The 9,250-nt window shown below is 40.4% G+C and overlaps 2 long non-coding RNA genes across 2 annotated transcripts; one reads left to right on the top strand and one right to left on the bottom strand.

The window, feature by feature from the left end:
* Nucleotides 1–4,512: 4,512 nt before the first annotated feature.
* Nucleotides 4,513–8,945, top strand: LOC116315634. Its single transcript, XR_004199113.2, has 3 exons — nucleotides 4,513–4,695; nucleotides 7,427–7,502; nucleotides 8,901–8,945. It is a non-coding gene; the product is annotated as an uncharacterized LOC116315634 (long non-coding RNA).
* Nucleotides 5,370–6,552, bottom strand: LOC120436557. The gene is made up of 2 exons (XR_005610545.1): nucleotides 6,192–6,552; nucleotides 5,370–5,911 (listed from the first exon to the last, which is right to left on the bottom strand). It is a non-coding gene; the product is annotated as an uncharacterized LOC120436557 (long non-coding RNA).
* Nucleotides 8,946–9,250: the final 305 nt, after the last annotated feature.

The following is a 9,250-nucleotide window of genomic DNA, read 5'->3' as shown; positions in this document are numbered from 1 at the left end:
TGCTGTTGTTGTTTTTGGTGTTGATGTGTACAGCTGGCAGCAGGAGGGCTGCAGCCGTTTAATGTAGGCTACTGTTACAGCAATCAGTGATCACTGTAAGGGTGGACAGCGCGCGGCTCGGGGTGAGCCGGAGGCTGGCGCGCCAGCGGGACCTGCCAAGCTGGAGATGGAGGTCGAGGTGCGCGGGGGTCCTGTCTGAGGGCGGCATGCTGTCCACTTCGGCCGTCTGCCCAGCTGCCTCTGAGCCCCGGCTCACTTCCACTCCTGCTCCGCCGCCTCTGCTTGCCATATGAGTGGCCATCAGGCTTCCACTGGAGGCGCGGGCGACCGCCAGAGTGGACACTTCCCCGTCGCTGGGCCGGGGCATGGGGCGCCGATGGTCCGGGCCGATTCCCTCGCCTGCTCGCGGGGTGGGGTGAAGCGGGCAAGGGGATATGTGGCAGGGCGTGTTCTGCGATGCCGCTGCAGGTTTGGTGGTGGTGACGTGTACGGCTGCCAGCGGGAGAGCTGCAGCCGTTGAATGTACTATTACAGCAACCGTGGGATTATTGTAAGAATAAATGATGCGCGAAGCATGAAAATGCCATCGGGTCTGCCGTGGTGGCGATCTTTTTTTTTTTTTTTTTTTTTTTAAATCTTAAGTGCAGGCAAACCAGTATGCAAATTAAAACAAATACTGTTGATAAACTATAATACAAAAATGACAGTTAAAATTCTCAACAACAAAAACAATATATATTATTAATATGTAAACAACTTAACAACCCCCGAAGTGTCTAAGTCACGTGATGTGTCAGCGCAAGGGGGCGGGCGGGAGGGGGAAAGCAAAGTGTGCCTGCTCTCCGCTGTCACAGGAGCGGTGAGTCCAGGGACCTGGCAGTTTTGTTTTTGCCGAAAACACAGCGTAGCAAACAAGCAGAACTCAAAGTAAAGAATCGATCTGGCCAGGCTAGTATCGATCCGATACCGATCCCGACTTGGGATCGATACTATCGATATTTGGATCGATCCGCCCACCACTATCAGTCATCACTTTGCTGTGTTTGAGGAGGAGGAGGTCTGTGTTTGCTCCAACACGAGGTCAGTCTGCTAAACCTTTTATTAATAATCAATCGTTTATCACAAAGTGAACCACCTGAGTGGACTTTAAATCCAGCAGTAGTTTAAGCTTGCCTAAACTACTACCTAATTATTAATACTATTACCTAACCAGTTATTTAATAATAATAACTTGTGCTGCAGTTATCAATTATTTTAGCAATCAAATATTCTATCAGTTATTCAATGGACAGATCAAAAAACAAATACTGTTGTCTTATTAATGAGTAATACACATTTATAATAAATATTTAAAAGAGAAAAACAAAAATGTGTTTTTAAATGAGCTGCTTGTTGGTTTCATTTTAGAAATGTTAATGTTTGATTAGGTGAACTGGATACTGGAAATGACATCACTGTTTTTACAGCCACATTAATTCTGTTATATCACTCTCTCTTTCTCTCTCTCACACACACACACACACACACACACACATGTGCATGGTTCTTTATTACTTTAACACAGAGTTTGCACTGCTCTACTGTCAGCATCACTCTCCATCTACCATACATACCCTCTCAGTGCCATCATGTTACTGTGAAATAGGACAGATGCTGTTATATGACCGCTGGCAGCTGCTCCACCCCACTTCAGCTCTGTTTTCAGGCTTTACTGTACAGACGAAGGTGGAAAGTAGGAGTGGATCTAGGACACTGTAAACAGAGTAGCTCATTGGATATGAATGTTTGCATTGTGCATGTTTTAAAGCAAACAGTGTGACCAGAATTAAATATGAACCAGTCCAACCAGTTTGAAGGTAAACATACAAAGTAATGAGACATAAGAAGTTTCAGTCAGATAAAGATTAAATAAAACGCACAAAGATCTGTTTCTACACATTCAAAAAAGCCTGTACAGTGATCAGGGTCGATCAAAATGTTGGACTGTTTCGTTTTGTTCTGATTAAAGGAACATTTTTTTGTTTGTGTAAATCTTTTAACAAAAGTATTTATTGTAGTTGATTACGAATTTGGTATTTTTTACATCAGCTTGTAAGTAAGTAAAAATTACTTCTGGTAATCACATTCTTTATTCATACTTTATTGTTTTTGTGTGAGCAGGAAAATAATGCTTCATGTGTCTTTAAGTCAAATGAAGTTTAGTATTGATGTTAATCTGGATGACATATGCATCACAAAATGAGGTCTGTAGTAGACTTGAACATTCAGAAAATTGTCAGACACATCTAAACAGGGAAATAAAATGCAAATTTAATGCAAGTGAAACAGGAGAGAGATGAGAGAGTTCAAGTGTCCAGTCACAGAGGAAAATTTAAAGAAGGCTTTAAAAGAGAAGAGATGGGTAAAGATGAGGGTGAAGTTATTTTCAAATTACGGCGCTGGCACGGCTGGCAGCCTTAACCCAATTTCCTTCGGGATGAATAAAGTACGATCAATCAATCAATCAATATGTAACATGTTACAAAAACAAGACTTACTGGTTGTATTTGTACTGGTTGTTTTCTCCTTGTGCATTTAATAAAACATGATGAAAATATAAGTGTATTTCAACAGAATTTGAAGCAATATATTCTGAATGGCATATTTATACAAAAGTGAAAGAACAAAGTCTAACACTTTCCAAATCTCAAGGTTTTCTGAAGGTATATCAATTTGCTTCTTCTCTCATGTTTGATCCAGGCCTTGTACCTGATCATTTTCAGAGAAATGTTTCTTTTGTTAATGTTAAAAAGCCAGCTAACTGAAATGTCAATAATAATAATAATAATAATAATAATAATAACAATAATGATAATAATTCGCTTTGGTTTAGGCAGCCAGTTCTCACAACACAAAATATGCAATATACATCTTTACATGGCTCTTACAAAGGTGGTCGATCCATGTATTATTGCCTTAGATGGTGCTTTACATTCAAGACTGGATGATTTGATAAACATGGAGTTTCTATAGCTTCTGATGAACAGGTTCCATTAATTGACTTCATCCTCCTTCTAAGCAGTTACACACAAACTGAAGGGGTATTTATGGAGTTAAAATAAAACACGGAAAACACATCCCCCCCGCCTTTCGTTTTCTTAGCCTGCGTGCAGTGGCAGTGGCCGTCTTCTAAACAGGACAAAGGCATGTGGGTTCATGTTAGAGACTATAAGTCAAACATTAGAATATGACATCTAGAGCTACACGGGCTGAACAACAAGGGACTTTTCTAAAACTAATAGGTAATAACCCTGTTAGGATTGTGCAAGGCTCATCTGCGTCATCGATGTCATCTGTATTATGGTAAATGGACTGATTCTTATATAGCGCTTTTCTACTCTCCCGGAGTACTCAAAGCGCTGCATACAACATGCCTTATTCACCCATTCACACCCACTCATGCAAGCACTTCTAAACTCAAGTGCAAACTATAACTACATTCACACACATTCACACTCCGATGAATGCATCGGAGGGCAATTTGGGGTTAGTATCTTGCCCAAGGACACTTGACATGCAGACTGGGGAAGCCTAGGATAGAACCACCAACCTTCCGATCAGTAGCTGATCTGCTCAACCACCTGAGCCACAGCCACCCCTATTATCAATATGTGCCAGGCACTGCTTAGACGGATGTCAGGTTGTTATAATTCAGACACACATGCTTCAAACATTTCACTGTTTCACAAACCCTCGCTCTGTTTTGCCAGTTTTCTTTCAATTCGGTTAAAGACTAAAATGTTTTTTTTAAAAAGAACATTATAAACAGACGGATAGAAATTGTGAAATCCCCGTTTATGATGATACATTTTATATGCAGGAAGGGAAAATCTTATGACTGTCGTGCGATTCTTCCTCCCCCTCCCCCGCACATCTCATGTGAAACCGGTTGTTCTCTCACTTTGGTTACAGATGGAGTCTCTTGGTGTTGTTTTGAGCGTAATTCCTGGGAAGGCAGGTGAGTAAGAAAGAGCTCGTTTTACACGAACCAACAAATAAATGATTAAAAATCATTAGTAAACATGTTTACAGTCGAGTGTTGGGTTTCCCCCCCCCCGACGTTTAGCCGTAGGAAACAAACACACACACACACACACACACACACACACACACACACTAAGTTCACATGAGATTTAAAAAGGGTTGAAAATGACAGCTGAGGACGGTGACTGTTGTAAGTGCTCGTTAAACTTCGTGTTGTGAGAAAGAGTTCCTGAATAACGATTGTTTTTGTTTGATTGTTTGTTTGCTGTCTCTTTATCAATTATATCTGAGCAAAATAAACAAGTTTTCTGATACAAAGAACGAAACTCCGTGTTTATGTACCGGACTTCGGTTCGGTTCGCCACTTAACATAACATCTGTTTGAGGCTGATGTAACTTTGTGGCCGTTTTGAGACTATGCTGCTTTATTATATGTAACCTGAGATCTATGTGTAATAGCTTCTGAATATCTGAATGTAGGAAAACACACGAATCATGACTTTTGATCATGAATCGGCCGTACCTGTTTTCATCAAGTTACTGTGCCAGGTGCATGAATGCGGCTTTTTTTTAACGACAAACTAGTGTGGGTAGGGCTTCCTGCTCAGCGTTTACTTTCGTTTCCTGAACTTTGTGGTTGCTGTTTGTCTTCGTGGGAAGCTCCGTGTTAAGGTAACAGAAGCTGTCTGTAATGGTTCCTTTCTCTCTCGTTAACATCATTTGTTTGTAGATTTGTTCCAGCATAAATGTGCTCCATAGTTCGCGGTCACGAACTCACAGCTCAAAGTGTGACAAAGGGACAACCAAGGGCGAGTACACTTTTGGGTGTATATATGTGCACGCATACATGTACGTAGAATATGGCAACGAAAGGAGCAGAGTTAGTTGTTGGTCAGCAGCTGAACTCAGACTCGTTGTTACGATGGATCCACTTTATACTGACTGCAGGCAGCTTTTCTTGTCTCAATCAGTCTGTGGAGGAGGCGGAGAGGAGCCGTTGCTCTCCCGCTCACTGACACACTAAATGCGGCCTGAGGTCGAGCAGAGAGCCGCTGGAGAGCGTCCGAGTTCCGAGTGTTATTAACTTTGAGGGCAGAGAGTGTAGAGGGAGACACAGCGGAATCTATATAGTCATTATTTACTGGATATATGGCTCGGATACAGATTAAACATCTAGACTTACGATTAAAAATACTGCGTCACAAACTGTTGGCTCTGCTCCAACAGGAAGCCATTTTGAGTTTACCCGAACAGAGGAGATATTTTACACAACTTCAACTCTGGAGCGCAGAGCAGTTAAATACAGTCACACTTTTGATTTAAAGAAAAGTCACACGATGAAACAGTTAAAACAATAAATATCATTTTATTTACCCCTCCTCATGAGTATTAAAATACTTAAAAAATATAATTACTTTTACAATAGTAAAGTTATTGTACAATAGTGCCATACAGAAATAGTCTGCTCACAGTAATTATCTTGTATCCATACACCACAGACAAAATTTGAGTCAAAATGCAGATGTTGCAAAAGTTCCTTCGTATTTCTGTCTTACAAAGGGGAAATGGAACAGTTTATACCAAATAATATTTTTAACGTGTAGATATGGTACAAACAGTACAATTTTAATTTTAATCTCAGTACAGTAAATGTGGTCTGCAATTTGTGTTTTGTGTAACTAATAAACGTGAGTGAAACAAAGCCAACATATTTTTTGAAAATCTTTAAGCTATTTAAGAAGAGATTTGAGAATTTAAGAGGTGCACTTGAATGCAGCACATTGTCCACTTTATCACCGGTACTCTCTGAACTTGCAGCTCTCTGAAGTGTAGATGTGGTGAGAAGTGTCCGCAGCAGACCATGTGGAAACTAGCTTTGAAAAGACAACTATTCAAATAAATAATAATGATTATGTGTATGTATACCATATACGCACAGTAGATTACAGTAATGGAGAAATATAACCGCGCCTATAAAAGTGCAAAAACATGGAATCTAAGTTAAACTGACTGAAAATGTCTTTAGCTGAAGAAGACACTAGGCTGTGAGCGCACAATCGTCTCACAGCACGTTTCCATTTGTGTTACCATTTTTGAGCAGCTGATGCTTTAAAACAGCTGCACGAGCTGACAAATGCCCCGTTTTTAGTTTCTTACCAAATACTTACCAAAGTCCGATCTGCTCCCATCCGCTCAGTGTCATCCTCGAGTTGATGGTCAGCAGCTGAACACAGGTCCTCTTTACTGTGGAGACGCTTCTTAATGAATGAAGGCAGCTTTTCCTGCTTCCATCAGTGTTGGGAGGGGGCGGAGAGGAGCAGCTGCTCTGCTGGTTACTGATGCACTGAATGCGGCTGCTAGAGAGACTCTGAGCTCCAGTTGTTAATAACACTGCGGGCAGAGAGCGTACACAGGTTATATTAAACTTTATAACGTGATTATTCATTATATATATCTCTTAGACACAGATTCAACATGTAGACCTTTGGTTAAAAATACTGCGTCACAAACTGTTGGCTCTGCTCCAACAGGAAGTCATGTGGACTACACCCAGAAAGAGGTGTCATGTTACACAATGTATCGCGTATCAGTTACTGTGTAAGGGTGCCCGGAGGTCCTGCCAGCCACGGTAGAAAAATAAAATACAGCAACTTTTTCACTCCTGTGTCCTCAAGTTTTGTTATCGTCAGTTTTCTAAATGTAAAAATATTTGTCCCTCAAGTTATACATTCCCTCACATTCTTTATAATGTTGAATTTCACACTCAAGTAGTTTGCTGATATGTGAGAGAGATTATATCGTTGGGATAGCTGTTCTTCTCTCACTGATGTGAATGTGTTACGGGGACGCGGTTACCTTTGACATATGGTACGGTATATACATATATGGTACATACGGTACCTATGACATAGTATTTCAGGTGTCCTTCCCCAGTAGAACCAAATGGAGTTGTTACATTTACAGCTGTTTGAAGCGGTCAAACAATTTAGGTACCGTAATATACCAGTCACACGTTTAATTTAAATAGAGATCAATAGAAGTCACATGTTAGAAATTTACTTTTATTATTATTTCTGGGTGTTTTTTCCTTTTAATGAGTAAAGTATTTCAAATATTATTAATATTACAATCTTAAACATAATAATAATTTGTATAATGATTTTATATTTTATGTTTATATAGTTGTGCTTTCCAAATAATAGATACTGGCTTGTGTCTAAGCACATATAAAATTGCAGCTGTTACAAATGTTATTCTATCTTTCTGTATTTCTGAGACCAAGTTACTTTAAGTCTGTCAAATTAGAGAAAATCAAAAACAAAGATATGACAAAACTCTTATTGTGAAAACCTGTCTCCTCCCCTCTCTTTCGTGTCTCTCTGGAAACCCTGACTAATTCCAGGAAACCGATCCCTGTGACGAGGCTGTTCTGTATCGGGGTTTGGAGCTTCTTGTTGGCGTCTCTCTGTGAAGAAACTGTAAGTTTGCTTTGCTTCCTTCTTTAATAGTTTGTCTTTAGGAACTTTACTGTTTGTTCAGTTCAGTAATGTTTGAACCAGATGTTCAGCTCTTATTTTAGGACAAACTTTGTTTGTGATCACTTGTGTTTGAAGAGAAATCTACATGATTATAGTCAGGGCTGGACTGGGACAAAAAATGGCCCGGGTATTTTGACTAGAGACCGGCCCACCAAGTATTATAGGAAAAACCATAAAGCCTTTGAATGAAAACAAACGTTGTTGTGACAGTGATGTACACTGTCTCTTTGGCATATTTCTATACAGTTTATATCACATGACCACTTAAGGACATCTCCTGGTTTCATCTTCGTTTCCCTCTCACCACATATCCAAACCGATATCATGACCAGCAAACATCAGCTGATACTAGAAATCAATATTAAATAAATTCTAACAACAGCTGATCAAGCTTAAACGTGCTGCTGTTGTTTAGCGCAACATCAGCTGGTTTCCTCTTTCTGGCACAAAGTGGGCGATAAACAAGCAAGACAGAACAGCTGATCAGCTGATCATTGATCAGTTTCATGATTGAAGTAGCAAAAGGAGAGGGAGGGAGAGAGAATGAGAGATGAAGAGGCAGCTGTGCAGCGTAAAGACAGAATAACTCCAGCTTTGTGTCTTTTTTTCATTGTAGCTGAAGTACGGGACAAATCGCTTCCTTTTCACTTCATTACGGATGTATTGTAATTGGTCCAACCCAGAGTTAATCATCACCAATTGGCCAATCCACCACTTTTTATTGTTTATACCATTACAGAAACAAACATAAAAATGAAAAATCACCATCAGGCATACCGGGCATTCGCCCGCACTTCTGACACCCTTCATTCTGGAGCTTCCAAAAGATATTTGATAAAAAAAAAAAGTATCAGTAGCCTTCTAGATTAACCTAAGGATCTTAAAGTTTAGTAGCAGCTCTGCTTGGCTGTTCATAAGAATAATCTTTTCATTACCAGTAAATTGGTGTGTGTGCAGTTCTCTGCAAACTTAGCAGGAATAATTAGTCTGAAGCTTTTAACTCTGCTGATCCTCTTTGAATCATGGATCAGCTGAATTGTTTGAAAATGTTGTTTACACGTCTTGAACTGACTAAATATTAATGGACTGAAGCTTCCAGTCACAGTGAATCAGTGTGTCAGTGAATGCATTGTGTGTGCTCCATGGCTCCATCTAGTGGACTGATAGTAGAAGTAGAGCAGCTGATGGCAGCTTCCTCTGCCTCACACTGCTGTCTGACTGCATTCAGCTGACACTGAGATGAAGCAGAAAATGAGAAGCTGATATTTGGACAGCACACATAATTGAAAGGAGGATTTCAGTTGATGTGCACATGAATGATTTGTGCTTCCTCTGCAGGTGAAGGTAGAAAGTGTGTGTGAGCTGATGTGGATGTGAATTCAGCAGCATGGATCAGTGTGAGGACAGAGAGGAGGGAGTCCCTCCCTCTAAAACCACTCTGTGTGGGGAACATGAGAGGCAGACCAAAGCTCAGAGGTGAGATGACCATCTCTAACTGTCCATGACTCTTCTCCATGTCACAGCTCAGCACTCACATCACTGCTCCATCATTATTCACAGGAACCAACCTGGAGCTCCACCCAGCTGTGTGTCCTTAAAGAGTGACCGGTCGAAGGAAAGTTCTTCTTCTCGTATAGAGAGGTAATGTGTGTGTAAATGTTGTTGTTGACTCGGTGTTTGTAAATTAA

The sequence above is a fragment of the Oreochromis aureus genome, linkage group 3, assembly GCF_013358895.1.
Source record: "Oreochromis aureus strain Israel breed Guangdong linkage group 3, ZZ_aureus, whole genome shotgun sequence".
In the NCBI taxonomy this organism is placed as follows: domain Eukaryota; kingdom Metazoa; phylum Chordata; class Actinopteri; order Cichliformes; family Cichlidae; genus Oreochromis; species Oreochromis aureus.
This window is presented reverse-complemented; position numbering and strand designations above follow the sequence as displayed.